The following is a 9,080-nucleotide window of genomic DNA, read 5'->3' as shown; positions in this document are numbered from 1 at the left end:
ACACCACTGATTGAATATCAGATACATGGTTGCAAGAGTGCATAATCACCTTTAGAAGAAAAATCTTAGTGAACCAGTTCTAAACTAGATAACTTTCTTAAGTAATGCTATCATTGTGTCCTATTAGGAGATTCACAGAGGTGAAAACCTTTTCACCTACCACTCCACACGACTTAAACCTTAGGCAATTTATTGTGTACAAAAAAGACTTTCATCTACCAATATTATTTTGACTAGATAAAGATGAAAAGGTTGTTTATATTTGCTGAGAAACGGGAACGTTACCACATAGAAGAGGATGAACTTGGTGGACCCAAAATTCTTTAAATCAATGTATCAAATACTACAGTGATCAGTGAGGTATAAAAATCCATACAGAGTAGTATACCTAAACAAAGGAGAGTTAGGAGAAAACCGTAGGACCCACATCAGCTAACTCTTCGCTTAGGGAGTGATCCAAAGCCCAACTACGTCAGTGGAAAGATTCCCATTGACTTCAATAGCCTTTGGATCAGGCTCTTAGCCACTGCTTTATAAATAGATCTCTCATCATAGTGGACAGCAGTTGACAGGTAAATGAAGGGGTTGAGCATAAATAAGCAAAAGGCTGTCCTACTGTAATAACTTCAGTGTCACTCTCAGAGGTTTTCCTGTTAGAAGAAAATATATGCATTTTCTCTCATTCATACTGTTTGTGAGGCAATGCTTCCTCCATGACGACAACAACCACCTTTCACCCAAGTGGATCTTAAATTACTTACTTTACTGCTTGTACAGACTACATCCTGTGTTCAGAAAGCAGTTTGCTGACCACTGAAGTATAGTCACAAGAGGAAACTGAAGCAAATGGGAAAGCAAGTTAAGTGACTTCTTGACACAAAATGAGCTCAGTCTATTAAACCATTCTGTTTTTTTATAGACTCATAGACTCATAGACTTTAAGGTCAGAAGGGACCAATATGGTCATCTAGTCTGACCTCCCGCATGATGCAGGCCACAAAAGCTGACCCACCCACAACAGAATCTTCCAGCCTGCGACCCCTGCCCTATGCTGCGGAGGAAGGCGAAAAACCTCCAGGGCCTCTGCCAATCTACCCTGGAGGAAAATTCCTTCCCGACCCCAAATGTGGCGATCAGTAGAACCCCGAGCATACAGGCAAGATTCTACAGCCGGACCCTCATTTTACCCGCGATGGCACGTTAATGCCTAATTGACTAAAATCACGTTATCCCATCAAACCATTCCCTCCATAAACTTATCAAGCCTAATCTTGAAGCCAGAGAGGTCTTCCGCCCCCACCGTTTCCCTCGGAAGGCTGTTCCAAAATTTCACCCCTCTGACGGTTAGAAACCTTCGTCTAATTTCAAGCCTAAACTTCCCCACGGCCAGTTTATATCCATTCGTTCTCGTGTCCACATTACTACTGAGCTGAAATAATTCCTCTCCCTCCTTGGTATTAATCCCTTTGATATATTTAAAGAGAGCAATCATTTAAAGTGAGGTCCTCACTACTCACCAGCACCAAATCTAAAATGGCATCCTCCCTCGTCGGTTCAGCTACTACTTGATGAAGGAATTCATCTGCTAGCACGTCTAGGAACATCTGAGCCCTATTATTGTTACTAGCATTTGTTCCCCAATCTATGTCTGGGAAGTTAAAGTCCCCCATGATCACACAGCTCTTATTAGTTTTTACTTCCTTAAAAACTTTGAATAGTTCTCTGTCCACATCCAGGCTAGATCCCGGCGGTCTATAGCACACCCCAAGCAGTATCTCAGGGGAGGCTCTAGTAGTTCTTTTACCCAGTGTAATTATTGCCCAGACAGACTCCGTCTTATCCATTCCATCACTTATTATTTCTTTACATTTTAGCTCATTATTGACATACAATGCCACACCCCCACCTTTACCTTTTTTCCGGTCATTCCTAAACAGCACATACCCTTCCATACCTGTACTCCAGTCATGACTACCATTCCACCACGTTTCGGTTATTCCTACGATATCGGGTTTCATTTCTTGGACCAGGAGCTCCAATTCCTCCATTTTGTTACCTAGGCTTCTCGCATTTGTGTATAAACATCTTACCGTATGCTGTCTATCCTTTCTCCCATTAGTTATGCACTTTGGTACGGACCCCGTGGTGTCCATCCGCTCCCTCCTTCTTATGTCCAATTCCCTACCCCTACCTATATCTGTGCTTATCTCTTTGCCCTCTTTTTCAGTGTTGGAATCTGGCGTGGAGATTAACTGGACATCTCCCAACCGTCTCCCCCAAGTTCCTAGTTTAAAGCCCTTTTGATGAGATGAGCCAGCCTCCCTCCCAGAAGTCTATTTCCTTCCCTACTCAGGTGAAGTCCATCCCGTGAGAACAGCTGTCTGTCCCCGAAAGCCTCCCAGTGGCCATACATCCCAAAGCCCTCCTTATAGCACCACTCCCTTAGCCAGCTATTTATCCTCACAATTCTGTCTGCCCTTTGCTGTCCTTCTCTAGGAACAGGCAGAATCCCACTGAAGATAATCTGAGCCTCGACTTCCTTAAGCGTCTTCCCCAGCCTGCCATAATCTCCCTTGATTCTCTCTAGCGAGAACCTAGCCGTGTCATTTGTTCCTACATGAAGGACGATCAAGGGGTTCTTACCTGCTCCTTTTAGGATCCTTTTCAACCGCAGGTCCATATCCCGTATCTTAGCGCCTGGCAGACAGCACACCCTTCTGTTTTCTGGGTCCGCCCTGGTCACAGGCCTGTCTAACCTCCTCAGTAAGGAGTCCCCAATCACATAAACCTGCCTTTGCCTGGGGGCAGCGCAATCTACCAATCTATGCTCTGTTCCCTGCGGCTGTAACTCCTGTCTGTCTCTATTTTCCCTTATAGTTCCCCTATTGCCATCCTGTATCCTCCCGGGGCCGAGTATTGATGCTGTTTCCATCAACTCCTCCCCCCCTGTCTATTGGACTAGCTGCCCTTTAGAAGCACCTTGCAGGCAGGCAGGCAGGCAGGCAGGCAGGCGTGTGTGTGTGTCGGGGGAGGGTGGGAGGCTGCTTGATCCCAGAGCAGTTCATTAACTCTTGCCTGCTCAATGTGGGATTTATACACCCCATCATATTCACATTGAATTTGACCTCTATCACAACAAACAGCACTACAACATCAGGGCACTTCATTTCAGGCCCTTGGGGAATTCCTCTCTTTCAGCTGACTCCACCCTACGTGGCAAAATTGTAGTTGAAAGGCTGGCATAGTTGCCAAGCTAAGGTGTATTTAATGCAATTTTTGTAGTTGGATAAACAAAACAGGAAATGGTATTGGGCAAAGCTGAAGCGGATGCTGAATTTTAAATAGAGCAGTCAAACAATACAATCACGTTTTATCTTTGATCACTGACTGCAGGAGGATTTTAATTAATAAAAACCCAGCAGAAATAGTCAACTGCATAACCACACAAAGCAGAACACATTAGTTACATCATGGTTTTTGCTGTTTTATTGTGTTAATAATTTACAATTGTCCCCCAACACAATGGGCCTACTTCATCCTAGTCTCAGTCTCATTCCATGGAAGTCTGTAGAATTAGAAAGGAAGTGAATTAGATTAATTGTGAATAAAGCACAAGAAAGTGCAGACAGAACAACTATTTTTGATTAAATAGTCCTCTTAACTTCATACATTACTGAACACCATCCAAGGTGTGCTATAATCTTCCAAAAATTGTACTCGTTATCCTGTATTATTCCTTAAATAAGAGTGTTGCTAAAACCTGAGAGTAACAGAGAGAACTTACTTAGTAGTACTTTTTTCTTCACAGAAATCAGTAAATGAGGTATGTGCACGGCACACTCCATCCAAATTCCGAGGAAACCAAAAGAGAAAAACCAGAATGGAAATTTACACACTATATGACACCCATGCAATTAAGGAACTGGCCACTGCAGCCAACACAGAGGGGAGGGGAACATCATGCTAGTCTTTTGTTTTGTTCTTCTTAAGGATGTGGACTACTTTTAGTGGAGAAGAATATTTAAGTTTGAACAAGCTATTGTAGGTATTGGACTGTGGGTCAACTCCTGCCATGAATTGGAGGATAGGCATTAAACAGAGAAACCACAACTAATGGACAACATCAATCCTCATGATAGGCTGAAAGGCTTTTATTTAAAGTCTGTGAAACTGCATTTTGCTGGCCTGAAGTCTATTAACCTTTATTAGTGCAGGGGCTAGATGACTCAAGCGACTGAATTTTAAAAACACCCCTTAACACATTCACACAGTAGATGAGCTCCGAATGAAAGATGACCAGGTCAGTAAACTATATTTTCAAAAAACTATTTTGATCATGTACTTATTAAAATGCAGGAGATGTGTTTAAACTGTCTAAAACTCACAATCTGCCATTTATGGCCATTATTCACCATGAGCCTAGATTTGCCTAATATACAATCCAATGATACAATGTAATGTTTTTTATACAAATCATGGAGACTGTTGGAAAATAGGCTTATAATAAGATAAAGTTTAAACTAATGGTCAAAGACTGCTCAAGACAATCTGCCGCCCTAGGCAAAATTTCAGTGTCCCATCTCCCCCTATGCCCTTAGAAGTAAACGGCAGACCCCAGCACTTCTGCTGCCACCCCCCTCACCCCCAGACCAAGTGCAGGTGGTTGGAGGCTGACAGGACAGAAAGGGGCCTGGGGCTGCAGAGGGCCCTGGGCCCTGGTGACAGACTCCCCGCTGCCTCCGGAGTGGGAACAGTCTGAAACCCAAGCAGGCTGAGCCAGGCCAGGATGAAAGTCCCCTGGGCCTCAGCACTAGGCTTTGCCAGCTGCTGAGACTCACATCCTGATTGGGCAATCCCCCAGCTGTTTCTGCCCTTCTCAATAACCCTTTCCAGAAGAGCTGGCACAAGCTGCCCAGAGCTCGAGATTGGAGCACTCCCCAGCTCAGCACCCCTGGACAGCAGTAGTTCCTTCCTCGGGAGGCACTCAGCTCAACCCAATGGGTCTTGGGTACTGGCAAGGGGCAGGTCCCAGCCTGTCAGGCCCATTTAATGGGCAGCACAGACCCCCTCACCTGGCATAAAGCCACCCAGGCTGAGGTCACTGATCCCCCAAACACAGGGGCAGGCTCCTGTAGAAGAGTGGGGGTCAACGGACCTCAGCCCCCACACTTCCGGCCTGGCTTTGCACCTGGCTCTCCCAGCTCAGCCTCACATGTCGGCCTTTGCACCACCATGGCCTTTATACCACCTATTCTGCCCCCTGCTCCTGGCCTGGTCCTCAGCAAGACCCGCACCTCCCAGTCCACCCCACTGCACCTTTCCAGGTGAGCTCCTTGGTGATAGCCAGGGTGGTGGCAGTGCCTCCAGAGCCCAGACACAGTGGAGTTGAAGCAGCAGCTGCAGTTGCAGGCCAGGGGGGCACTAACAGCTGGGACAGGGTTCGAGGTCTGTCCAGGCAGCAGGGCTTGCAAGGGCCAGGTGCGGAGCGGCATGTGAAATGCAACCTAGATGGAGCTACTACAAGGTGGGTGCAAAACTGGTTGGAAAACCATTCCCAGAGAGTAGTTATCAGTGGTTCATTGTCATGCTGGAAGGATATAACGAGTGGGGTCCCACAGGGATCAGTTCTGGGTCCGGTTCTGTTCAATATCTTCAGCAATGATTTATAAAATTTGCGGATGACACCAAGCTGGGAGAGGTTGCAAGTGCTTTGGCGGATAGGATTAAAATTCAAAATGATCTGGACAAACTGGAGAAATGGCCTCAAGGAAATAGGATGAAATTCAATAAGGACAAATGCAAAGTACTACACTTAGGAAGAACAATCAGTTGCACACATACAAAATGGGAAATGACTGCCAAGGAAGGATTATTGCGGAAAGGGATCTGGGGCCATAGTGGACCACAAGCTAAATATGAGTCAACAATGTAACGCTATTGCAAAAAAAGCGAACATCCTTTTGGGATGTATTAGCTGGAGTGTTGTAAGCAAGACACGAGAAGTAATTCTTCTGCTCTACTCTGCGCTGATTAGGCGTCAGTTAGAATATTGTGTCCAGTTCTGGGCACCACATTTCAGGAAAGATGTGGACAAATTGGAGAAAGTCCAGAGAACAACAAGAAAAATGATTAAAGGTCTAGAAAACATGACCTATAACAGAAGATTGAAAAAATTGAGTTTGGGTAGTCTGGAAAAGAGAAGAGACATGATAACAGTTTTCAAGTGCATAAAAAGTTGTTACAAGGAGGAGGGAGAAGAATTGTTTTTCTTAACCGCTGAGGACAGGACAAGAAGCAATGGGCTTAAATTGTAGCAAGGGAGGTTTAGGTTGGACATCAGGAAAAACTTCCTGTCAGGGTGGTTAAGCACTGGAATAAATTGGAGGAGATTGTGGAATCCCCACCATTGCAGATTTTTTAAGTACAGGTTAGACAAACATCTGTCAGGAATGGTCAGATAATACTTAGTCCTGCCATGAGTGCAGGACACTGGACTAGATGACCTCTCAAGGTCCCTTCCAGTCCTATGATTCTATGCAGGCCCGCTGACAGCAATTCCAGGCCCCAGGGCAGAACAGTCAATGGGCCCCCACGCACGCACAAGCCACACCTGCAGTCCACCTGACATTTGGGCAGTGCTGCGCCTGCGCTGGCTGGTGCCCAGTGAGCTCTTCCGGCACTGCCAGGGCTTCCACATGCCTGCCCAGTAGGGTTGCCAACTGTCTAATCGTGCAAACCCAAATACCTTTGCCCCACCCCCTCCCTGAGACCACACCCCTGTCCCGCCCCGTCTCTGATGCCCCACCCTTTGCTCATTCCATCTGTATCCACAAAGGCAGCCCCTGGGTTTGTCTGGTTGAATTCCTCAGAAATGAGGAATCAAAAATTAGTGGCCACTATTGGAAAATCTGGGGCTAGAATCAACTTGAACTGAAATCGCGTAATGTTTCAGACTTAGATATACAACAAACAATTTAAACCGTATTAACATAACACTTCTGCAAAGATCATGGTGTTAGAAAGAACAGATCCTAGATGTCTCAAGAGTTCGGAGGGATGGTCCAGTGGTTAGGGCGGGCAGAAAGCCTGCCTTAGCCCTGCTGCACTGCCAGTGACGGCTGGGGCACCCGGGCCCTTTTCAATCACCTGGGCTCCATGGCAATTGCCCCCTTTTCCCCCCGCCGTCAGCAGGCCTGACTCTATGCCTGTCTCATGCATGTCCCAAGTTGCTTGACACTTGTGCCACACACACAGCCACCATGTTATCTATGCTGGGGCAGGGAGCAGCTGGGGAGGGGCAGTAGCATTTCCCCTAAAGCCTGGCTGGTAGCTGCTTCCTGCTCCTCAGAGCCCCAGCTGGTGGATGGCAACTCTCTCTCAGGCAGCCCCACCAGCCTCTTCCCCCACCGCCATGGAGGAAAGCTCAACTGGTGTGGGGGGTGGAGAAAGCCAGGGCACCTGGCTCTGAGCTGGTGCTGGTTTCCCCAAGCCAGGCTGAGCCCCAATAGGGTGGTGATGGGCATCAGTCATTCCCAGTGCAATCCCAGCTCCAGACTTCAGCAACTATAATGCTGCCCAGAGCAGGGTAAACCCCCCCCCCCCATTATCAACTCTGGAGGGAGCCTATGCCCAGGCTGAGGGGCCCCAAAAGCAGGAAGCCAGCCCCAGACAACAGGCTGGGTATAGGGCTCACAACATAGACCAAGCTATTGGCAGCCCTAAAGGCACAAGTCTACAGTCCCAGAAAACTGCCATCCTCAGAAATCTGCTGTCATAGGCAGCTGCTTAGTTTGCCTATAGCTAGAGCAGCCTGTTAATGACTGAAAATAGCAAAAGCGACTATGTCAGAAATTGATGCTAGATCTGAAAAGGAAATCTGGCATGAGTGTGAACAGAAACTTAAAAACCATCAGCTCAATGTGGAGCAGTGATTTAGAAAGCAGACACAACCAGGATGTATGAATAGGTAGGCAAAGCAAAAATCTGAAGAACACTATGGAACTCTATGACAAGTTACAGGAAACTCATATTCAAATAAGAGCTAGAAAACGGAAGGGGAAAAATACAGTAGAGAGGATGAATTTGAGAGAGATAAACAGGTAGGTGATCTTGAAAAGCTTCAGTCTACTAAAAACCTGAGAGAAAAAAACCAAAGTTAAAAATTATTTTTTCAAGTCGGTTTGAAGAGAAGTAGTGATTCAGTGACTGCAGGTGACATCCAGAATAGCTGGGGCAGCATAAGTTAAAGAAATGTGAAGATTGAAAAAAGACTGAAAACCAACACTAGATCCACAAGATACGGTGGTTCAGGATAATTTAAATATGATCTCAGTGATATTCTGTTATCTTTCTGTGTTTAGTGTGAAGTATCTTGCTAATATGAAAAAGTGTTTGTACAGCTCTGTGGGTACAATCACAATAGGCCTGATAGAAAAGAATGAGCACTTATCCCTTTTTATGAGAAGATAAACAATATTGTTTCCTGACATCAGCCTATAAATATTAATAGGATTGCAAATAGCAAGGTATGGCAGTTACTTGACATAATATAATCCCTGATTCATCAAGGCATTTAAGTACTTGTTATGTCCCATTGAAGTCTACTCAAGTGTTTAAAGTTAGGCGCGTGCATACTTATTTTGCTGAACAGTACTATAGTCTTGACAGGCAACACTGAGAATTCTCATTGTTCAATCTGATTTCTTTTCTTTTCCTTTTTTTGTCTCTAGTTTCTTCTTAGAGTCTGATTCTCTTCTCACTCACAACAGTGTGAGTGAGGAGTAACTAACTATTGGAGTTCATGGAGGTACACTAGTATAAAACTGATGTAAATAAAAGAAGAATCGGGCCCATCATGGGCTTTTCTCCTTGCATTTCTTTCTGTTCCTTAATATAGAAGCTTCCACTATTTTATTAAATTTGGACAGAGTTAAACAGTTTATAACGCTTTGGGAGCAGGGATCATCTTTTTATTCTGTGTTTGCACAAGACCTAGCACAATGGCGTCCTGGTCAAGGACTGGGGCTCTGAGGTGCTACAATAACACAAATAATAAAGAAGAAGAATATAGTGAAGAGGAA

This window comes from Emys orbicularis, chromosome 3 (genome assembly GCF_028017835.1).
Source record: "Emys orbicularis isolate rEmyOrb1 chromosome 3, rEmyOrb1.hap1, whole genome shotgun sequence".
NCBI classification, from domain to species: Eukaryota; Metazoa; Chordata; order Testudines; family Emydidae; genus Emys; species Emys orbicularis.
This window is presented reverse-complemented; position numbering follows the sequence as displayed.